Source organism: Colobus angolensis, unplaced genomic scaffold, assembly GCF_000951035.1.
Source record: "Colobus angolensis palliatus isolate OR3802 unplaced genomic scaffold, Cang.pa_1.0 Scaffold13, whole genome shotgun sequence".
In the NCBI taxonomy this organism is placed as follows: domain Eukaryota; kingdom Metazoa; phylum Chordata; class Mammalia; order Primates; family Cercopithecidae; genus Colobus; species Colobus angolensis.
This window is the reverse complement of record NW_012114252.1, coordinates 12,698,703-12,724,288: the sequence shown is the minus strand read 5'-3', so window position 1 is coordinate 12,724,288 and position 25,586 is coordinate 12,698,703. Positions and strand designations below refer to the sequence as shown.

The window sequence follows — 25,586 nt, the reverse complement described above, 5'->3', positions numbered from 1 at the left end:
GATAAATGTGGGCTATTACTAATAAAAAGTTGTAGTTTTCTGTGTCTCCCTGACCAATGTATGCATATCCTAATATGTATAAAAGTGTGTTTGTGTGTATATGTGTGTGGCACTGCAGCACACATTGTATATTCCAGGCATGTGCTGCTCAGTGCTCACAAAGAGGTCAGTGCTCACAAAGAGGCCCACCATCTATCTCCCAATTTAGAGTCTAGTCCAGATAACCAATGAGTGTGGATTTTTTTTCAAATAATGGAATGAATTAAATTAAATTAATTAATTTACTTATTTTTTGAGACAGAGTCTCACCCTGTTGCCCAGGCTGGAGTGCAGTGGTGCGATCTCGGCTCACTGCAACCTCCACCTCCCGGGTTCAAGCAATTCTCCCGCCTCAGCATCCCGAGTAGCTGGGATTACAGTTGCACGCTGCCACGCATGGCTAATTTTTTGTATTTTGGTAGAGACAGGATTTCACCGTGTTGCCCAGGCTGGTCGCTAACTACTGAGCTCAGGCAATCCACCTGGCTCAGCCTCCCAAAGTGCTGGGATTATAGGTGTGAGCCACTGCGCCTGGCCATGGAATGTATTTTATACAGAGTAAATTGAACCTCAGGAAACTTTGGTTTAAAACTCTATTCCTAACACACACTTGATCCTTCACTCTATATGATGTGATGATTTTTTCATTTTTTAAAAGGGCAGCATTGAACCAAATTATAAGACAATTAAAATATATAAGAAAGTATCATGTTAAAAAATCAGGTTAAAAAATTCTTGTATATAATCAATACAACAATTGAAGTGATTTTATAATTATTTTTGCAAAAATAATTCTGATTGCTCAATCAATTTCTTAGTTTGCAGTTTCAAAATGACTTTTTTTCACCCAAATTACATTGAATTTAAATATAAGATTTTAGAGAGTAACTGCACAGAAAATAAATCAGCTTCTCATGTAGGATGAAACTTTCATTTTCGATGCAGGGACTGTTGACACGTTATCTATTATAGCCTTGGAGGCTCTACGCTTGGCAAAACATTTTAATTCAGATTTATTAAATAAAGATTTTGCTAAAAATTACATACCTTCCAGGTATGGGAAATTGCTCCATTTTGGACATTTGCCAAATTTTAAAGAGTAATTATTACTTATATCGTGTGTGTGCTTAAGAAGTTTTCTACATGCATGGCCTGGCATACAGAATAAACTAAAACCTGCACACTTTTTTCCTATTAAGATTAAACAAGAGAACCATTTTTGGCGTGCGAAACCTTCCTGTGAGACAAGCTCGCGATCACTGACAGGAGGGTGAATTAACTCAAGTTCAGCTTTTTTAGTCCTTTCAGCCCCTTTCCTACCACTCCCCTTTTAGTGAAGCAGGAAAACCAGCCATCTCCTCCCCAAGGACTCTGGCTGAAATATATGCATTTCAAAGGTCTAAATAGGTAGTATCAGAAAGTGGCATTTTGATGACATTTTTGATATGTACAAGAGAGGTGGTTTTTAAAGTTGTCTTTTTAGTAATCTTTTGTATCTCTCCACTGTCATAATATTTAACACATGACAATGAAATATGTTTGCCTTCCTTTGTGTCACATAAGCTCTTGGAAAGTAGGCACGTCTTATTCATCTGTGCATTGCATTCTCCACCAGTGTCAGGCATATGGAAATGCTGAATAAATGGCCTGCACTATGAACACATACACCTGCATATTCAGAAGGCCTGGACTGCTTTTGCAACAAGCCCATGAATCTTACCTGGTCAAATTCAGGACAGAATCAATTTGGACCAAGAGTTAGGAAAACCAGAATTTGAATCCTATCAGTTGCTTCCAGGCTCCGTGGGTCAGTCACTTCAGTCTGATTCTGAGTTTCCCCACCTGCTAGCAAAGGGTCTTGACTAGACACAAGTAAGGTTCTTTCTATAAATATTTTCAATAAGTATTTTTCCAAGGGTGGCCTAAAATAATTCAACAAAATGCTTTATAACCACTAAATTGTACCATAATATATTCTGTGGGGTTACTAGTGGATGCTCTTTATTTATTAAAAGAGCTTTGATCAGTGAGCATCACTGATAACTCTCTTGATGTCATAATATAAGCTGTCAGCCACTGGCAGAAGCTAAAATGGAACCAAGGATTGATCATTAAGTTTCCATCAGCACTTCGGACTTTATTGTTTTCCCTCATGGTCCCTGTTATTTCATGTATTGTCTTCCCTGTGTTTGGTACAATTCATTCTCATTAGTGCTCTTCATGAATGTGTGAGATCACCAGGGCTGGTTGGAAAAAATATATCTTTTTATAATTTGAAACTCATGCTTTTTCTTGGTTTAATTAAACACTGGCAGTTTTTTTGGAGGATTTTTATATTATCTGAGTATCATGGTGTAGTTGAAAGAGTGGTGGCCTAGACGTTAAGAGATTCAAAATTGAGATCTGTTGCTGACACTAAATACCTGTGCTAGTGTAAATTTCTTTATCTCATTAGGCTTCCATTTTCTCACTTACAAAGACCATGGAAAAGAGTATCTTCTAGCTATGACATTTCTCTGTAACGTTGTTATAAAGGCAGTTTCAAAAGTATTGGTTAAACGAATTAGGAAAGTAATGACATATTGCTGTATTTAAGTTCTCTTGCACATGTCAAACATAAAAAGGGGCCACTTTTGTTTCTGTAAACCCCATGAGCAAATGGCATTGTCATGGTATACTAATGCTTACCTTAAAATGAATGTGACTTTGTTGCTTATCCCACAAAATAATTTGTCAGTCACCGAAATCGACACTGACCTTCATCAGCTAGTTACTTCTTCAAGGTCCTACCATGAGTCACTAGCATCAATCTAAGGTAACATGTACTGCATATAAATTACATGTTACACTGAAAAGGGTAAATAGAACAAAACTTTTTTTCCCCCCCACTGACACTGATAGTCATTGTCAAGCAACCAAGAAGAGTTTTATGAGTCACAAGAATAAGGCTTGCAGAATATAAAAGTTCCTGGGTAATTGTCCTCAGTAATTTGCTTTGCTTATCAGAGTGCTAATAGGTTGGATCTGCTCTTCTCTGATATACTTACTGTTTTCTCCTAATGCACAATCTTTGGAGTTGAGTAGAATGCTATTGAAAAATAAATAGGAATGATTTTGCAAGGATGTAGTCTGGTTTGTTTCTTTCATAGTAAATGGATTTCATATCTCTTGCACTCAAATAAAATAATGTTTATGTTCTTCTCTAAGTACCCTCTCTCCCTGTAGGAGGATTTCTGTGCTAAATGCATTAAGATAACCAATGTACTGGTTAATTTTATTATTCTACTGATATTTCCTGAGGTGGTTTGGGGACCTAATGTAGCTGTAGGGGGGAAAGCATATATATCACTTTTGCTATTGCTATGCAGCATAACAACTGCAGTGATTTTGCAGTATAAAGACTATCATTAGCAGGTGTAACTGGTACACTGAAGGAAAGTGCATATTTAAAATAGGCATGGATTATGTGATTTAACATATGTCAGTACAAGAAACCAGAAAACCCAGCTAAAATGTTCTTAAATATAAATTAAAAGCCTGGAAGAAGGGAAATTCTAATGTTGGTTAACTCAGCAGCTCAATGGCATTCGTCGTCTAGGTTCTGTTTTTTCCGTCTTACCACTCTGCCACCATGGGTATGTTTGCTTCAGCCCTGTGGATGCAAGACAGCTTCAGCAGATCCAGATGTCACCCAACAATGTCCAAAACACCCTCCTTTTCTAGTAGAACTCATGTATAGCTCATTGGCTGGAATTGAGTCTCATGCTGACTTCTTAATCAGTCATTGCCAAAAAACCCCAACTACCATGATTATCATAACTTAATGAGAAATAACATGGAAGTGCTAACGAGGGCTCAACCTCCTCCAAATGGAGGATTCATACTCCTACCCACAATACCTTGAACAAAATTGAGGTTCTCTTAAAACTGAAGAAAGAAAATAATACCTGTTGGCAACCCATATCATCCATCACATTAGTCAAATAGCATAACAAAATGCAGGGATGTTTATTTAGGAATTTATATATCAAATATTACTAAAGAATTACATAGTAGTCTTTATTCATTTTGCTTAAAAATAAATATATAAGTGGGCAGATAAATAGAAACGTGTTCATTTTTAAAATGATTTACCTTTTCTGATTTAGATCATGTTTTTAGAATCTTTGTTACATTTATGTTTATGTGATGTTCTTTTAGATGAAAATTATTTGAAATGCATGTACTTATGATGACTTAAGTTTTATGTGGCATGGCATCAAGTTCCTGTCAGTCTTCTCTTGGACTCTTGGATCAATGCAGTTGTAGAATATTGCAAGGCAAACTGTTAAATTACCATTCACAATTATTTGAATGATTCATGATTTTTCCAATTCTCTGTAACTCAGATGTACTGCATAAATAAGCTAGAGGAATGACAGAAGGACTATAATTATTTCAAATTTTTGTGTAAATATGGACTCTATTCTCTTTTATTTATATATAACTATCATATATATAATACACTTATATTAAATCAATGATTTACTTTATAAATAGCTATCATATATAATACATTTAATATAAATTTGACATAAATGTATATATGATAGCTATTTATAAAGTAAATCATCTATTTTACTGTAATCATTTTTATGTACTTCACTTCCATTTATTTCTTTTGAATAAGCAGTTCAGTGTAAAAATCCTGATCTAGTCAAAAGTTTTTGAAGGAAAATCATGGAGAAAATGGAAGCACTAGAATTGTTCAGAGATTAGGTTGTAACGTATGCTTGGTGTGGATTTTTTAATTTTTTAACCATAGTCTGCATGGTGGGCCAGATACAGTAGCTCATGCCATGTGTGTGTGTGCATGTATTTTTTTATATATATATATATATACATTATATATATATACCCACATTTTGTGTATATATATATAAATTATATATATACACATTTTGTATATATATAAATTATATACACACACATATATACACATATATATACACAAAATTTATATATATATATATATATATATATATATAAATTAGCCAGGTACAGTGGTGCGCACCTGTATTTCCAGCTACTCAGTAGGCTGAGGTTGGAGGATCACTGGAGTCCAGGAGTTTAAGGCATAGTGAGCTCTAATTGCACCACTGCATTCCAGCTAGGGCAACAGAGAGAAACCCTGTCTCTAAAATAAGTAAATAAATAATATGCATGGTGCATAATATTTTGGCTTTAAAATTTGAGGGCATTTCTCATTATAATCTGGACCACTTCTACTTTGTAGGAAACTATATAATAACATTGATAACTTAGAGGACCTAAGTGATTCTATGAAATCTGTAAACTCAAATGCTCAAGGTGTGACAGCCAAGAGAGAGGAGGTACAAACATCCCCCAGGCTCTGGAAGATCCATTCCACCAAAAAGAAGCAAAGTTTTAATTTGCTTGTGTATTTATTTATTTATTTATTTATTTGGGCAGAGGTCTGAAACATAGTGTCTTTGGGGTTAAATTAATTTTGAAGTCAGTTTGACTCTATCAAGTCAGTAGAAACATGGGTTAAAGCTTGAATAACTGATTCTCAAGTCCAGAAATTACTGGGCAAATATAAACTTCCTTTGGTTTCTGCTCAATAGGTCAATTTCTTAGACTATTCATGCACAAGATGAAAAACAAGTGTGTATTTTTTCCCCTCAGGGAGGATGAATTGGCAATCTTTTAGTAGAGGGTCATAATTAGTTTCAAAATGTTCACCATACCCCTCAGTGTTACTCTTGAAGGCTTTGTCAGTGTTAATTAGGAAGTTTTATATATACTAATACGTATTTACATGTAATGTATTGCATAAGCACGTAGCACACATAAATACACATTTTTAAATCTATGTAGAAGGGTTAATAGTTCTTTTGTCACCTGGAAGCAGTTTGTGGCCCACCTAACCCCCCATACTTGTGAAAACCATTAATAATCAAGAAATTCTAGAGGACAAAGCGTTTGAAAGTATTTTTTAGAGGAAACTCTACCCTCAGGCTCAGATTGAGATGAGCTGTTTCTTAAAAAGGATTCATATTGCTACATGCATGCCCATCAATGGGAGGATAAGTGGGTATATGTGTCATAATTGCCATTTTCTGTGGATTCAGCCATGAGTGGGGATAAACCATGGTGGATTGTCAAGTTGGCATCAGGAGAAAAATGACAAAACCTGAAGCAGGAAAGGAAACAGGATTGGACTAGAAGAAAACGTTTATAGAAGGTGCAGAAGGTATGTAGATTTTAGTGGAGCGTTTTTAAAAAAGAGAATAAAAGAATGTGTTGTTTTTAAAGGAAACGTCGGAAGGGACTAAGCTGAGTGATTGAATGAACATCTGTTAACTCCTTGTTTATAACCTTCGTGTTTTAGATAAATTTTAATAAAGTGAAGACAATCTACGTTTTGATACACTCTTGATGCTACTGTGAGTTAGTGATGGGAAACATCAGGGGGAAATCAACATGTGAAAGGTATGGAAGCTACCAACTCATCACTTTTATCCAATTTGCAACAGCATTTTCACTCTCCTCACGGAAGCCAAATCATGCCATTCACCTTGCTACCCTTTCTCTAGCTCAGAGGCATCTCAGCAGACTTTGAACTTAGTTTGTTTTGGCTTTATTTCCAATACAATCATTGGCTCTCACAAGACCCTTTTCCAACAAAATAATAATAATAATAACCCTGAAAACAAATCAAGGGAGTTATCAAAACCTAGTCATAGTTATTAGTACTTGTCAGACATCGAGGGTGGCAAGATTAGGGACTGTTTGCTTATTCTGGAGAAGTTGGGGTTTTTGTTTTTTCCTTTTTTTTTTTTTTTTTAAGGAGTAAAACAGCTGTTGCAGATGGAGGTATTCTGCGAGCATGACTCAAGCACAGTATTGTGTGAAAATGCAACCAAATCATATCCTATTTTTACCACAGTGCTACATTTGTTAAGAAAAGATGCGATATATATCTAATATTTGCAAGATTTGGAATCAGTTTTGTGAACTGTACTGTGCTTGATGATTTAGGAGAAAATCACTTCAAAGATTCTAAGTGTGGTGTACACAAATATGAATACTTTTGCTAATTTGTGGCATTTTGCCATGTTGCTGTAGCAGTATTTTTATGTGTTCATCTGTTTCTTGATAACTATTTAATTTTAATTATTTTATTTATGTCTAAGTTGTTATGAACCATTGATATTTCTTATTTCCCTCGTGCATGCATACTTTTTTATTTTTGAGAGAAGAGGGAAGAGAACAAAATGGTACATGGTGAAGTATGAGTATGTTTTGATTTTTCTTCTCAGATTTAAAGAAAACATGCATATCTACATATCTTAACTCAGTCACCGTTCCAAAATATGGAATTTTGTCATTTTCAAAACCTTTTCCCAGAAAACAGCCTTATTTGTGCCCTCTAGTGGTAGATGCATACATTTATGCAGTAAGTCAGAGAAAGCTGCCTCTTTTCCTTTCGATACATAATGATTCAGCATCCAAATAACTAGTGTTAACTCATACCTATACTTAAAGAAAAATCCTGTGTAATCGAGCTTAATGTATTTTTCAAATGCATCAAAATTATGTATTGAAGAAATAACCCTAGCACTTATCTAGCTAGAGAAAGTTCTGAAATTACAATAGTATAACTCCTCTGATTTTTAGGTTCCTTTTGTCCAGCAAAATGCTGTTATTCTTTGAGGAATAGTAAGCACATTTTCCACAAATGTGTTTTCTCTTCTTGGAATCTGTTTTAAAAACTTCTAAATTGCTGAATTCATTCATAAACTGTTTCTTGTTTTTGCACTGATGTGTATCATTAGAAAGCTACGTGAAAGAGAAAACTCTCTGTTTAACGTAGCAATAACCGACCCTGATAGAAAAGGCCCAGATGGAAATGGCTCTGGAACTCATGGCTCCACTGAACATCTACTGGGTGGATAACCAGTTCTGTTTCCTGTCTCTGAAACAGTCACTGTCTTCATTCAACACGTCCAATTTCCTGTGTGACTAAAGTTGATTGGGCCAGAAGTAGACTCCCTATCCAAACCAAGCCAGCTAGAATCTTCCCCTGGGATTTCCGAAACTAGCACTGAGAAAGAGAATAGGTCTATTAGTATAGGAAGCGCTACAATATATTTTCTGAAAAACTATATTGGTAGCCATGTTTACTGCCAAATTTTGGTGGTGAGTTAAAAATGGGAAAGAAAGGCCAGACGGCGCGGTGGCTCAAGCCTGTAATCCCAGCACTTTGGGAGGCCGAGACGGGCGGATCACGAGGTCAGGAGATCGAGACCATCCTGGCCAACACGGTGAAACCCCGTCTCTACTAAAAAATACAAAAACTAGCCGGGCGAGGTAGCGGGTGTCTGTAGTCCCAGCTACTCAGGAGGCTGAGACAGGAGAATGGCGTGAACCCGGGAGGCGGAGCTTGCAGTGAGCCGAGATCCGGCCACTGTACTCCAGCCTGGGGGACAGAGCGAGACTCCGTCTCAAAAAAACAAAAGAAAGAAAAAAAAAATGGGAAAGAAAATTGTGGTGACATTCATGCCTCTGGTTTCTGTTGCGGGGATCCAGGTGTCTGCTCTTCCTACAACCCCACTTTTCTTTTTCTGGTCGTTTATTTCGTCCTTGGATTTGGTAACACAATAAATTCTTAGTATGCTTAGGTTAATTTGACTTTGAGTTTAGTTTCTATCACTTTTTGCCAAAGTAATATGACAATACAACAAGGCATGTTGTCAGTTTTTATTCTTGAATTTTCTCATAACTCAGTTTCTAGATCGATTATTGACAGAGAAATCGGGGGACAGAGTTCCTGCTAAAGTGTCAGGGAGTTCCCCTCAAAAAATTGTGACCTCTTTCATATTCATCTTGAGCTTTTATTAAGTTCAGTTTCTGCTGCTTTATGCCTATTTAGAAGTATCACCTCTCCTTTAAATACCTTGGATTTTCCTATTTTCTCACTCCCCTCACCAAAACAGGTAATGATAAATCACACGCACACTGGAGCTCCTTCAAAGCAGTCTGTTAGCTTTTACAGGTAGTTTTCAGCCTTTTGTCTCTAAAATAGTGGAACGATACACTTTGTCTCTTTTTAAAGTAAAAGTTGGGGAGAAAAATATGAAAATCCCTGGGTGACTTGAGCACACATTTCTTTTGTATCTGAAATGATCCAACATCAAACATTGTGCCTACTACACAGCAAGCATTGAGTCCATTTTGGTGAAATATAATGGCAAAATTATAACATTTATTGGGTATCTACTGTATACCAGATACTATATTGGGCAGTCATTTTATTTATGTCTAGTACAAGTTTTAACTTTTATAACTTTTTTGAACAACTTTTTTTTCAAAGCCCCCATTATTATCCCCCACTATAAATGAGCATAGTTGAAGGGTTTGCCCAAGACCACACAGCTAAAAAGCTGTTCATTCTCCAAGTCTTAATACTCTGTCACCATTTTCCACCAAAGTACCAAACATGGATGACTTACCACTTTAAGAGGTGATCTTGAAGAGTTTGACCTGAGGCTGCCACCATAAACTTGATGTTACATGAAGGCTTGTGCATGATGACATGTGATATTTTCAACCCACTGTGTTTCATGCAAGACAATTACATGACAATGAAAATATCTGGTACATCAGGCACCCCTGGAAGGTGTGCTGTTCCTGCCCTGGCTTGGTTTGTAGCAGGCTGGCAGGTGGAGGGGTTGAGTGGGTGAATTTGTTCCCATAGCTCTCCAGCCCGCAGCACTAAGCTGCTGAAAGCTTCTTGGGATAGAAACATCTTGGTCTTTCCCCCCTTCTTCACATAACTGACTATTCTTTGATTTTCTCACTCTTCTGCCCAGTACCCTCTGATTCTAGGAATTAAGGGCCTATTCTGGGTCCCTCTTCTTCCATCCTTAACTAGAATTATCTCTTCCATGCCACGCCCACCCCCCCAACAGTGATTGAGCAATCATCCATGCAGCATTGCTCACGGGACATATGAGGTGATGAATGGGGTCACATTCTTTGGATTAATAATAATAATATCATTAGCTAATCTCTTTTGCTAAGCATTTTACATATTTTATCATTAATCGTTATACCAATCCTACAAGATATGTTATTTTGCATTTATCTGCTTTTTTTTTTTTTTTTTTTTTTTTTTTTTTTTTTGAGACAGGGTCTCACTCTATCACCCAGACTGGAATACAGTAGCATGATTGTGGCTCATTGCAACCTCTGCCTCCTGGGTTCAAGTGATTCTCGTGCCTCAGCCTCCCAATTAACTGACACTACAGCCACGTGTTACCATGCCTGGCTAGTGGTATTTTCTATTTCATAGATGAGAAAACTGAGACTCAGATGAGTTATGAGCTTTCAAACTCCTCTAGGCTTCAATGTGGAAGACCCAGGATTCACACTCAAATCTGTGGATCACAGGGATTATACTATCTTGACAAGGGTAAGGATCTCTGCCTTCAAAAAAGGCCACAGGGGCATTGGAATCCATTGTTTACATGGAACTTGTAGCAAGGCCATCAAAGGGAATTTTACATATTGGGCAATACAAACCATCACTTTTGCTTTAAAATGTGCATAGTGAGAAATAATTAAAAAACACATAGTACTCAGAAAACTCATAGCTTTTACATTTGATCATAGATCCCAGAACAATTACAAAGTAAAAACTAAAACACTAAAACGCAGTTTTTACTGTATGAAAACAATTCCAGTTGTGATCATTTACCTAAGCTGCTAACCGTTTGTGAACAACTCCCATATTGCACAGTGACTTTGCTTCATATAATGGCACATTTATTGCTAGAAATCAGCACCCTTTAATTTGCCCAGCTCCTTCTGTTCAGGAGCAAGTACCTAGTGTCCTCTGTCCTGTTCAGGACACTGAGGGCTTCCTCAGTGACTGAGGCATTGCATAGAGTGATGCCTCACCACACTGCCCCTCCCTGTGGGCCACTCCTGTGTTGCCACCCTGGCCTTGGGTGGCAGGATCCAGCTCTGCACTGTTTCCCATGTTTCCCAGGCAACTTGTTCTGGACTGTCATCAGTATCGTACTATCGCGTTATTGTTTTAGGGCCAGAAGTTAGGTCACATCCTTCAAGTGGGTAAGGCTTTGTCTGAAAAGAAGGATATTCTCATTGCCAATCAATGAAAAGGATGAGTCCCAAGATAAAACGTGGTGACACAGGAGGTGGGCCTCAGGCCAGGGCCCTGATGGAGGAGAGAAGGACTCAGCCTGGGACTGGGATTTCAGCTAGGACGGTCCATTTTCCATCCCAAGGACTTCTCGGTGCTTCAGTGTCTGGGGCCACCTGAAATCCCAGTCCCAGGCTGAGTCCTTCTCTCCTCCATCAGGGCCCTGGCCTGAGGCCCACCTCCTGTGTCACCATGTTTTGTCTTGGGACTCATCCTTTTCATTGATTGGCAATGAGAATATCCTTCTTTTCAGACAAAATCTTACCCACTTGGAGGATGTGACCTAACTTATGGCCTTAAAAGGCAATAATACAATAGTACAATATCTATAAATTTCCCAAGGCTTGTAATCAGACTTGAAGGGTACCAATGTATCATGACTACAATTCATTCAAACAAAGACATTTTGGGAGTAAAATGAGTTATTAATTATTATGCCTGGACAGTAAACAAGAACTAGGATGTATGTTTCACCTACAAAGTCAGGGTGTTGACAGTCCAGAACAAGTTGCTTGGGTTGCACCAAGCTTAAGTCCATTTCTTTGTAAGGACCCTTCATCTAGGTTTAAAAATTGCCAGAGTCCAGTGTTATTTGGGACACATCAGACATATGACCAAATACCTTGGCTGCATTTTTTTTTTTTCATTATGGAATAATCTACAACTATGTGTAGTTTTAAGATACTTTTGCTCAAATAATTTTATTCGCTTATCCAGAATATGTCTCTCGGAGGCAAGTTTGCAGTTAGTTTTGCAAAGTCAATAAACACTATTTAGTCATAAATTTTAGCTTTTAACCTTTGTCAGTTATCTCGTTTTGGTTGCCAAGAGGGATAGATGTCTGAGATGAGGTTGCTTCAGCATGAATATATTGTGATCACTGGAAAAACCGTTAAAAGCTGGGATTATCATAGAGTGCCCAATAAACAGTGCCGAAGGAATGGCTGGTGTGGCTGTTTAAGACCTCAGTGAAGCAACCATACTACATTAATATCCGAACTTTAGCATAGTTTAAAAGTGACCTCATTGCTGTTTCTAAAATATAATGAGCAGAATGGTGTAGTTTCAGATTCTTATCACTGTCACAAAGTTCATAAATATTGTTTGACTAAGTAATCTGATATCCCAGGTTTTCTCCCTATCTTGATAAAAACTCCATGACTGGTCCATTAGCCAAGTATGGGAGAAAGGTAGGGCATGGCTTTGGACCTGGATCATTGTTTTCTTTTTATCTGGCATAAATCAAATATATATGAGCTAGTTAAGATAAACATGGAGAAGAATATGCCACTTTTATTTTGCTAACTGAACACAGTACATTTCCATATTCAGATCGGTCATCCATACTTTGGATTATTTCATGTATTCAAGCCTATGAACTCACTTTATCAATCTCAGGGTTTTGTTTTTTTGTTTTTGTGGTCTTAGACTTTATTTAATCTGTGGGCTGCTTTACAGTTAGGCTTGCTGCCTATGTTGATCCTAGAAGAACTAATTCTTCCAAGAGGACATTGTGGTTGCTATAGTGTTGTTTGCAATTAAAGCTGTTTGAATCAGGGAGCCCATTTTCCAAGTAATGCCATGGGTGTGTTGGAGCTGATTATTTTCCGTTGATTTTTTTTGTTTATTATGGAAGGCATGAGCTCGAATGCGTAATGAGACTACCTGAGTCCAACCAATGGCTCTGCCACTTAATGTGTGATCTTGGACATGCCTCTAAACTTTCCATGCCTCAGTTTCCTCATCTATAAACATAGATAATAATTATGATAATAATACTTCACAGGATTGCTCTAAGGATTCCATGATTTAAAACACATATAATTGGTAAACTAGTACTTGACGTCTAATAAGTTCGTGATAAATATCAACTATCAGTGTTTGCATTCTAGATATGAACAGTATTTTTATTGTTAAGGTGTAAAATGGCATAAAATTGAGCATTAAATTTTTAAAATTCTATCATCATTAAGCTAGAGAGTTCTGGGTCATAATCTGATATATTACTGCTGGAGATCTTGCTTCTTTTAGGGAATATAGCTCTCTGAGCAAATGCATCAAGATATGTAAATTCAGTAAAAAGATTTAGAGCAAAATTGTTATTTAAAATTTCACTGGGGCTGGGCCTGGTGGCTCACGTCTGTAATCCCAACATTTGGGAGGCCAAGGTGAATGGATCACTTAGGTCAGGAATTAGAGAGCATCCTGGCCAACAAGGCGGAACCCTGTCTCTACTCAAAATACAAAAATTAGCCACGCGTGGTGATGCACACTTGTAGTCCCAGCTACTTGGGAGGCTGAGGTAGGAGAATCCCTTGAACCTGGGAGGCAGAGGTTGCAGTGAGCTGAGATGGTGCCACTGCACTCTAGCCTGAGCAATAGAGCGACACTCCATCTCAAAAGCAAGCAAACAAACAAAAACAAAAATTTCATTGGGATTGCATTTCAAATCCCACATGTAGAGAAATTCTGTTTACAGGCAGTTTTCCAAATATTCTAAACTCAATTATAAAGCTGTTAACCAAAGTCCTAGTATCTTATTCATTTTTAACTCTGTACTATTTGTAATAAAAAAAACCAATTAAAAAAATTTTAATGAGAATTCAAAGTTTAACTCAGAAGCTTTTTTGTAATTGCATCCCTGTAAATGTGCTGTTTGTTCATATGGCTTGTAGAAACTAAAAGCTGCTGAGCTTTCTCATGGTGTAAGCGGACTTTGTTCCACGTAAGTGACTTTACACCAGATCTTAGTTGGGGCACACGGAGGGATTTTAAGAGGAGACAATGCTGTGTTCATCAAAAAATTGCCACATTTTTTCCTAGTGTGTAGACTGTTTCTATGACTTTTATCCTGTGTTTTTCTTTGTTTATTTGTTTGTTTGAGATAGGGTCTTCTTCTGTCACCTGGGTTGGAGTGCAATGGTGCGATCATAGTTTACTGTAGATTTGAAATCCTGGGTTTAAGTGATCCTCTTGCCTCAGCCTTCCAAGTAGCTAGTATTATTGGTGCATACCACCACTAGGATTTGTGTGTGTGTGTGTGTGTGTGTGTGTGTGTGTGTGTGTGGAGACGGGGGTCTCCCTATGTTGCCCAGACTGGTCTTGAACTCCTGGCCTCAAGCAATCCCTCTACTTTGGCCTCCCAAAGTGCTGGGATTGTAGGCGTGAGCCACTGAACCTGGCTGATTTTTAGCTCAAAGAAACTTGGTCTGAGGTTACATTGAAGAAGTTTGGTTTAAGAATCTAGAAAGGACCAGGAAACATTTGTATCAACAGAGATTTTTGCTGTTTAATTTAAAAATCCTTAATTTAAGTGACTTTGTAAAATGATAACCAACAAATACTCAGTTTTGAATTCCTCCATCTCAGATGCCATATCAGTCACTATAAGGAACACGCTGGTCTTTATATTGTTGAGTTTCAGCATGGGGCCCCAGGCAATTAGTCCAACTTCTCACTTGAGAGGAAAGCTCTTTGCCAGTTTACACAGTGACCTTTTTCTCACAATTTCTATACCAAGATGATTCAGATTAACTCTATTGTGTGCAAAGGCACAAGTGCTAAGACAAGCTACATAATATTTGCTGCCCATCATTACTTTCATTACTGATTCCCGTGGAGGTATAACATACATGCTTGCCTGTATGGGGCAGCCAATCATAGCACTGATTTTCCATTCAGGACAATTGATTATCTCAGTTGTCAATTGAGAAGTCAGAGAAATACCTGTATCATTCTCTTGAGCATACTGGGGTTAAGCACACAGGTCTGGTCAAGCAACACTGCTTAGGGATGTTTTTTCCTAAGCAATGGGAAGACTAAGGAGGCATGAAAGACGGGACTGAAATAACAGAGCCTGACTGAACTCTTCTCTCTCACAGGCTTTTTTCCTACCACGTCCTTCATTAGAATGCATGGCACCTGCATTTTTCTGAAGAGATTTTAGTGTTCATACAGGCAAGGACTATAACTTGCTTGTCTGCTCATTATTCAGTGTCTAGCCCAGTGCCTTGTTCAAGGCAGCTATACAACATATGTGTTTTAATGTAATAAACACTACATAAAAAGAAAGATGACAAAATAAATTGAAGTTTATTTATTGCTTTTACTTGTTGACATGTTCAGATATTTGCTTAATTTGTGTGTTTTGTAGAAAGAGATCAAGAAAAGTGAAGTGTGTTAGTTTTCCCAGAAGAAACAGCAGGGAAACATGTTAATAGTCCATTCCCCATGCACGCTGACCAGGTTTATGACATGGGTATTAACCTCCACATGCAGAAACTAGGGAATTCTAAACAAGGTAGCCTATGCTCAACTCCACTGTATGACAAGTAGAAGCTAAAACCTGCTTTTAGAAAGCACAAGTGAAGCTAGTAACTAATTAATCCACCTCATATAAGCCAATCGTTAGTTAACAATTAATTGATCTAAAATGTTGGGACTGTTTTAAAAAGATTTTCAACTTAGTAAATCATGATTGATATATTAGAATGAATATTTTTCTCTTGAGAAATCTTATCTTCTGAATTTCCATTTCTATATAAGTCTCTTGCTTTACATATTATGCTCTGTAGAAATCTTTACCATATATTTAGTCTTCTGTGATACATATATACACTTCTATAATACACATACACATAACTGCACACATGTATGTTATAGAGAACTGATTTAACACAATCTGAATTATAGTTCATTTTAATAAGACATTCGTAAGTCTGATTTTCTTTTATTCCTTAAAATATTCATATACATTCATATACACCTTTCATGTGCACACTAGTTTAATTAGGAGAAGCTATTCCAACTTGACCAGATTATTCTAAATTTTATGTAATAACTATGATCAAAAAGCTATTTGGAATAATTCGATTAAAATCAGTGCAGACCTAGAATTATAATGGTAAAAATAATTATTTCACAGTAGCACCTCCATTAAATATCATACTGCTGTGCTGGTGGGAAATCATTGATGAAAATAAGTGTGTTGAAGATAGAAAATAATGGTCAACAATCCATTTCAGTATAATTGTAGGAGATGGAATAGAAAGGCTTTCAGTTTTGATGGTGTTGATAGCAGATGTTCCAAAGCTCCCTGCTGGCTATGTTTTCAGAGATAAATGCAGCTGCTCAAATGGAAATGTATTCAGGTTCAACAAAACACCTGAAAATCTTTTTAACAATTCTACTCAGTGTTTCATCACTCACTTTTGGATTTAATTAAAGGATAAGTAATATAATCTTTAGTCAAAAGTAAACCCACTTAAGGGCCAGGTGCAGGGGCTCACACCAGTAATCCCAGCAATTTGGGAGGCCAAGGCGGGTGGATTGCTTGAGGTCAGGAATTGGAGACTAGCTTGGCCAACATGGTGAAACCTTGTCTCTACTAAAAATATAAAAAATTAGCCGAGAGTGGTAATGTGCACCTATAATCCCAGCTACTTGGGAGACTGCGGCGTAAGAATTGCTTGAACCCGGGAGGCAGAAGTTGCAGTGACCCGAGATTGTGCCAGTGCACTCAGGCCTGGGCGCTCTGTCTCAAAAAAAAAGTAAGCCCTCTTAAGAGATGAGACAGAAAACTGCCTATGACTTTTACATGACATTGCTGGATTCTGTATATGCACATCTGTCTGCCCTTGACTTCTTTAGTTTGGACCTCAGATTGAGTTAATTATGTCTTAAAATGTACCAATATGTAATGTTTTGTGCGTGTATTGTTTTACATTTACAAAAGTAGTACTGTGGTAGAAAATATTTTGCATTTTCTTTCTTCTTTTAATGTTACGTGTGTAAGATCTCCCCGTGTTGTCTCTCTCTGCTACACACTATTCTGCAGTGTGCTTCCGGTATATTTCACAGTTCCTCTCCCCTGATGGACCCTGGGGGGGCCGCCAACTCCCCATTCCCACATAGGAGACCATGGAAAACATTCCCATTTGTGTCTGCCGGTGGATGTTGTGAGAGTATCTCTGGGATATTCTCTCCAGGAGAGAGTGTGTTGTATCTTAAGGCAAAAAAAAAACCAACCTTATTTTCCCAAATCCTGCCAATTTGATCCAGAATGGCTGCACAACTTTATATCTACAAGGACGAAAGAGTACTTAATTCCTCATATCTTTAGTCACAGTTGGTAATATTGACTTTCCTAATTTCTGCCATTTTGATGGATCTCACATGTTATTTGATCATTTCTTACTGTTGTAATTTGTGTTTCCGTGATTACCAGTGAGTTTGAACATTAGGTTCTGCCTTAAATACTGAGAAACAAGATAGGGGATGCAGTCAAATAGAGCCTAGAACATGTTCGAAGATTAGAAAGAAAACATATAAACAAATTAGGTAGGAATCTTGGTGGCATTAAATACTATAGGATTTTGTAATGTTTTATATTAATCTGAGTTGTAGTATTTGACCAAAGCTTTATACAGAAAATAGTATTCCAATTTATTCTATTGAGTTGGCTTAGAGAAAAGGCATGATTTCAGGCCAGATAACATGAGTGAGACCATGGAGATAGGAATGAGTTGCACATACGGCTGAGACAGCAGACCAGGCTGGGGTGGGAGAGGATCATGGAGGAGGCACTGCGAGCTCATCTTAAGCAGGAAGGAAGAAGCCACATCACAGAGACAATTAAAAGCTTTCATTTGCACTAATTTTAAATAAACAATGAGCGCTGCTGTGGTTTCTTTACATAAAAGCATTGGTTGAAAGAGAAATTTAACTTGCTCTACCTCTGGTTTGAAAAACGGCTAGTCACATGATGGATTTCATTATTGGCACAGGAGATATTTCACAAGTAGCAAGTATGCCAGCAATATATCCCAATTTTTCAGCTGCTCACTTTCAGAGATTAAGCCTTCATTGCCTGCTACTTTAGGCAGAAACATAAGAGAGGGGCAAAGGAGGGAATTCATGTCTACAAGGGGACACCAGAAATACATCAGTTGGAGAGTTTTGCTTTTAATTTCAGTTAGTTTTGAGTCACACTCTTTAGGTGTGTCGACTGTCCACAATGCAAGAATGCATCTAGTTTTGCTATGCATTTATTCACTTGGTGTAATTTCTATTTAAGCAAGCAAAAAGTGGGGGCAAACATATTTTATCGCTCTTGGGCAACATTTACACCATGAACAGCCCTTCAGAGTAAAATCTCTGAGCATTTGATCTGTTATTATAGCCTTCAGGTACAGTGGATTTCATTCCTGGGCTGACGGAGGCCTGCCCTTCCCTCACAGAAACTTAAATATACCATGCCCTCAGCTGTTTGTTCACTTCAGCAACCTAGATTAAGACAGGGGGATATGATATTTGAAAGTGTCATCCTAGAGCATTTGGCTTTCCCTTGTACGCTATCTTTTTACTTTGTTTTTCTTGTTTCTTATTTTCTACCTGTGGTAGGTAGAACCATCATTGCCAAAATGTATCCACAGGCTAATTCCAGAAACCTATAAATATGTTCAGTTATCTGACAAAGGGGGTATTAATTTGCAGATTGAATTTAATTGCTAATCTGCTGGCCTGAAACTAGGGAAATGATCCTGCATTATCCAAGTGGACCCGATGTAATCACGAAGGTCCTTAAAATTGGAGAAGGGAGGCAGAAGAGGAGCTCAGAGGGATGTGATGTGTGAGAGATTCAACCCATCATTTCGGGCAAAGATGCAGGAGGGAACCACCAGCCAAAGCATGCAGGCAACCTCTAGAAGCTGGAAAAAGTGGGTAGACCCAGCTTCCCTGGAGCCACCAGAAAGAACACAGCCCTGCCTTGAGTATTGATTAGTGAGACCCATTTTGGACTCATTTACCTCCACTTTGCCAGTCCTTTTGTCAGATGTGGGCATATTTGTTCAGCTTCTTCCCTGGACTGAAGTTCCTGAATGGCTAACCATTTTTGTGAGAGAGTAAGTGTTAATGTTAATGACAATAGTAATAATATTAGCCCACAACTACTGAGTTCCTAGTACGGGCCACTGTTCAAGTGATTTACCTTCTTAACAACCTTAAATATAAGGTACCAGAACTGTAAGATAATACATTTGTGTAGTTTTAAGCCGCTACATTTGTGGTGATTTGTTACAGGCGTACCAGGAAACTAATGTAACACTCTATTGCTGATTCTGGCCCAAAGAAAGCACATTTTATGACTCAATAGAATAGATCTGCAATGGAGAACTTTAATTTACCAGGTTGGCTCTTAATTCTTTATCAGTAAAAGTTTTTTGAAACTTGTGCTTGTTTCTTCCTAAAGAGAACTAGCGCGTATACATTGTAAAGAATTGAGGAAGGGAAATACTCATGTAATATACATTTATTTATTCATGTCAAATAGAGGCAGAAATCTATTCCAATAGTGATGGAGTTTTAATATCGATACTCTTTCCAAGTCTTGCTAAAGGAGACAATTGATACCAGGTTCAATGCTCGTCCACTCTGTGGAGTTTTTCTAAATGTGTAAAATTGTATCACAACGAATTTATTAATGAACTGCTCCGCTTCAAAGTTTAGTCATTGTCCTCAGTAATCAGTTCAACATGGAGTGAAAATACACTTAAAGGAAAGTTTTAATTTCTTTATTTCTCTCTTTTCTTTTCTTTTCCCTCCCTTCCTTCCTTCCTTCCTTCCTTCCTTCTTTCTTCTTTCTTTTTTTTTATGGAGTCTCGCTCTGTCACTCAGGCTGGAGTGCAGTGGTGTGCTCTCAGCTCACTGCAACTTCTGCTTCCTGAGTTCAGGTGATTCTCCTGCCTCAGCCTCCTGAATATCTGGGACCACAAGTGTACTCCAGTACACCTGGCTAATTTTTGTATTTTTTAATTAATTAATTTATTTTTAGACACAGTTTCACTCTTGTTGCCCAGGCTGGAGTACAGTGGTGTGATCTCGGCTCTCTGCAACTTGCGCCTCCCGGGTTCAAGCGGTTCTCCTGCCTCAGCCTCCCAAGTATCTGAGATTACAGGCGCCCGCCACCACGCCCAGTTAATTTTTGTATTTTTAGTAGAGACAGAGTTTCACCATGTTAGGCTGGTCTCAAACTCCTGACCTCAAGTGATCCGCCTGCCTCGTCCTCCCAAAGTGCTGGGATTACATGCATGAGTCACCTTGCCCAGCCTAATTTTCAAATTTTAAGAGAACTTAGTATTACTGAAAAGTCTGCCTGTGTCACAGAGAATGCCATTAACCTTTTCCAACACAAATCACTTCTCTTCAGAAGAGAGCACCTTCTTTTTCACAGACTTCGCTAGTGACCTAGAATGAGCTTCGTGCTTTGCTTCCCTCTAGAGTCTGTTTGCAGTGACTCTAGAGTGATAACGTGTTCATGGGGAAGTGAGGGTGGAGTTTTTCAGAATTAGCTCTCACCTTGGGGTGAGTTATGTGGCTAAAAGCCCGGTAAGTTTGATTTGCTAGAACAAATTCAAACTTCCTTTCAAAAGAATGTGAGTTCAGAGCCAAATGGGAATTAGAGAATCAACTTCAGCTTTCTGTTAACAGTAACACTGCAGGGACCTCCTGCCTCTACTTGGCCAGTCCACTTGTCAGCCACAGGCATATTTGTCCACCTTCTTATGGGGCTGGAGTTCCTAAATGGCTAGCCTTTCCTGGGAGATAGTGTTAATGATAAAAGTAATGATATTAACCGACAGCTACTGAACTCCTAGTTTGGGCTACTATTTGAAGGATCCACCCTCTCAACAGTCTTATGGATTAAATGCTCTATCATCATCTTTTTTTAATAGATGAGAAAGCCGAGGCACAGAGAAGTTAAGCGACGTGTCCAAGGTTCCTTTGTTAGTAAGGGATAGAGTCAGGATTGGATATCTGGGATGTGGAGTGAAGACCGCATTATGACACTGAACCCACTGCCTCTCTGTGAGAGCCAGGGCAGGCAGTGTTCACAAAGGTGTCCTCCTTCCTGGAAGGCGCAGGTGCTTCCCTACCACTGTGAAATGGGGATGGAGGGATCAGTGGGAGCAGAGCAAGTGTAGGTGAGCCCTGCTCACTTGTGCTGTCATTTACAGCTAGAGACAGCGGATAGCTACCAGGTGAGACTCCATGGCTAACATGATGCAAAAAAATCTTGGTTAAAAATATGTAGCACTTCTAACAATCTCATCGTGAATACCACTTGTGTGTTAATTTATTTTAGTCACTTCATTCAAGTCATTGGCATTGCTCAGTGGTGAGGAATTTCTCCCATTTTGCCTTTCCTAGAAGGAATCTAGGATCAACCAACACTTTATGAATTTAACAGTTGTAACAAAAAGAAAAGGACATTAAGACATAAAAATTTTAAATAATAAAATCATAAGCATTCATGATTCTCTGAGTTAGGGTTTCTGATGGTTTTAAGTGTGAGAAAAAGTTATACAAATCCTCTTTTCATCTGATTTTCTTCCTTATGATAGATCACTCTTACAGATATTAGCTGTAAGTTAACATCATGGGCTTCGACTGTGGGGACACTGAGAGTTGAAGCCTTGCATTACAACTTAGTGGTTGTGTACACTTTTCTAAGTTCATTGATTTTTCTGATATCTACTTTATGCTTCATACAGAAAGGGGAAGTGATAATACCACTTAGCTCATAGATTTATTGTTAAGATAATGTGTGTAAAACACTTGGTGCAATGCTTAGTATAAATACATTATTCCATAAATACTTCAGGTTTATTATAATTGTAATAATCTTGGTCTCCAGTTTTGCTTTTCTCTCTTTTTACTTATGAGACAAATGGACTTCAGTTTAAGAGTAAACATGAATATGTGGATATACAATGATCACAATATTATATATAAGATTATATTATATATTATATATAAGATTATATATAGATTATATGCTCTCTCTATATATATGTGTATATATATAAAATATGAGTGAGGTAGGCATCCTGGTGCAATGGAAGAGCTGGGCAAGTCATTAAGAAGTGAGTTCTAGTGTAACTCTGCAGTTCTAGTGACTCTGCAGTTCCTTACTCAGCTTGTTATCTCAAAGCAAATTGTTCTAGCCATTGTGGCCCTGATTCTACCTATAAAATGACAAGAGTTAAATCTTCTTTAAGTATTTTATACAGACAGAATTTACCTGCCAGTCCCATCTGCCACCAGATGGGACAAATGGCTTGATTCTTGTTAGCCTCAGTTTTCTCCTTGGTAGAATCGAGCTAATGAATGGTAACTACTGCACAGAATCATTGAGAAAAATTAGATGAGATGTTGGCATATAGGAAATGATCAATAAGGGTTAGGTACTTTTATTAAAATGATGGCTATTGGTATTTAATTATTAAATTGTGATATGAAATTGAAGTATGGTTACAAATATGTTTTAAAACAATTTTACAGTTTCTCAAAAAAATATAAAATTATCATATTGCTCAGTAATACCACTCCGAGGTATATACCCAAGGGAACTGAAAGGAGGGACGAAAATAGATACTTGTTTTCCAGTGTTGATGGCAGCATTATTCACAGTAGCCAAATGGTGGACAGAAACTAAATGTCCATCAACAGATGAATGAATAAACAAAATGTGGTATCTATGTACAATAGAATATTTGAGAAATGACATTCTGGTGCGTGAGTAAACTTCTGCAACATGAATGAACCTCGAAAACATTATGCTCAGTGAAATAAACCTAAACATAAAAATGTTAAATAATAAAATCATGAGCATTCATGAAATACTACCATGCTTAAGATCATTCAGCACTTCTCCAGAATGCAAAGTATGTTTAGAGTTAGATGCAGACTTACATGTGAATAAAAGATTTTCTTTAGCCTTATTCTCCAAAATCCAAAGACTAACAACAGAACAGCAATAAGAAAGAACAAAGTGACATGAAAATAATTTGAGGGCAAAAAGCAAGAATGAGAACTGTACATATTCAGGTAAATTCTGAGAACAAGGTAGTGCTGTAAAAAGAGGAAAGAATAGAAAGAAGTATTAATTAATAATCACTAAAAATTAAAAGCTGTCCCACTTGAAAGTATGAACTGGGTTATTAAGAGAAAGGAGAAAAACTGTGGCCTGTGCAGTGTGGATCTGGGACAAAAGGTAGTATAGGAAAGCATAATTTATAGAATAGAAAGCTATATGGAGTTTTAAAAATAAGTGTTAATTTTGACCACCAAAATAGATATTCTTATACTCTCAAGAAAGAGGAAAATGTTGAGGTGTATCCATAGTAGGGTTCTGTTACAGCAAAAGTACAAGACAATAGAATATGCAGCTATTAAAAATTAGACAAGGCCAATTTTCTATAGTACTGGAATTTTTTGCTATTCACTAAAATTAAAGATTTAAACAAAAGAGAGTCAGATGTCTCTTACCCTTAGAATGCACCAGTATGGATGCAGTTCTGGAAATGTACTGTACAGGCATGAGTTGAAGTCCTCCGATGGACCAGATGGATTTTTATCTCCTCATCCAGGAGCAGGAGGGACAGCACATTTCTTGCTTTTAATGATCTGAGACCTCCAGTGTTTTCCTCTTGTCTTTCTCTAGCATCTCTGCCTTTTTCTTGAGCCTATTTGCTCCTGCTTCATCTTCCTGTTATTTATATATATTCATAGCAAACACTCTTTAGCATTCATTTTAGAAACAAAAGCTTATGATGGTATATAAAATTCTTACCTTTACCTTCCTTCTCTCTATATTGAAAAATAATTTCTTTACCTTTTATTCTTAGAAATACTAGTTCACTACTCTAGTATTCAGAACACCCCTCAATTTCTCCAGGTTAAGTTTCTGAAGTTCAGCAAAACTACATGAAATTCCAATAATTCAAAATAGAATAACCATATGGTTTCACAACACACTGTTATTGTTTTTTGTTTATCTCTTTTGAAAAACTTTAAACTGTGGATTGCTTCATATTTTGGTAAGCTAAACTCACAGATATTATTGTTTAATACGTACACTTGATCAACTTTCCCCATATTGTATTTCTATTGAAAATTTCTTTTGCTAAGGTTATCAAGCTAGTTCTCCAATTTGTTAGTCAATTATATTTTTTGGTTTTGACAAGTAAAGCTTTTATTGAATTTTCTTATTACACATGCATTCATATTATTTAAAAATACAAATTCAAAGAAAACAGAAAACCACAAGTCACTCAAAATATCTCAACTTGTAGATAACCATTGTTAACATTCTGCTATGAATCATCATTTAGAATCATAGAGCCACTTCTCAAAGAGTAATAGACACAACACTTCACCTACTGGTGTATGAAAACTGGCCCAGGAATTAACATAGATAGAAAGAAAATGCTGGTTCATGGTAACTATTGCTGTATGTGTGTCTCCATCGACCGTTGGATACTACCTATTCTTCTTCTGGGGATATGGGATGAAACATCCTCTCTCAGGGAGACACCTGGATAGCAGGGCAGAAAAGCCATTTTACATTCAGCCTTTCTGACAAAGAAGTAAGCACTTGAAAAATTATTTATTTTTTCTGTTTTCTTTTCCAGTATAGCATTCAACTGATTTGAACTGTTTCTTTTTAAAATATATTTTGCATAGTGTGTCATGGCGTAAAATACACAACAGTCATTTCAACAAATACTCATTGTCTAACTTGCCTTTTGGCAACTGATGATGTGGATATATTAGATGAAATTTTAATTTTAAATAAAAGCTCTGTCATGTCATAAGAAATCTGAGGCTATACAGTTTTAAAATTCTCAAATTTCAGGGGAAAGCTTGCATCGAGATTGGATTATTTACTTCTCACCCAAACCAGCTCTTCTCTCTCAGTTCCCTGTGTCCGTGGTTACCATCATCATTCACTTGCTTATCCAAGCTAAAGAGGCCTTGGCTCTTTTCTCTCCATTCATCCCAGCCATTATAAATTATACAATTCAGTGGCATTAATTATATTCAGAGCATTATGCAACTATCACCACTACTTTTTCCAAAACTTTATTCATCATCCCAAACAGAAACTACCATACCCATTAAGCAAGAACTCTCATTTCCTCCCTCTCCTTTGCTACTGATAATCTCTAATCTACTTTAGGTCTCTATGAATTTCCCTACCTTAGGAACTTCATACATGTGGAATCATACAATATGTGTCCTATTGTAAAACATTTAATTCACATAAATGACTATTGTTTCACACTTGTTCTATGGAGTGCCTTACCAGTAGCTCTTTAAATTAAACCTAACATGAGTCTGAGCATGCAAAACACTTAATATCTGGATGGGGGTCAAGAATCTCTTATTTTATTCCATGGTGTATATGTGCCACATTTTCTTAATCCAGTCTGTCACAGATGGACATTTGGGTTGATTCCAAGTCTTTGCT

General features: G+C 37.3%; 1 protein-coding gene across 1 annotated transcript in view; it reads left to right on the top strand.

Annotated features, from left to right (window-relative positions):
* The window catches only part of FGF14 (fibroblast growth factor 14), a 703,287-nt gene that overhangs the window by 262,613 nt on the left and 415,088 nt on the right, over positions 1 to 25,586 (top strand). The gene's annotated exons all lie outside the window — the stretch shown is intronic.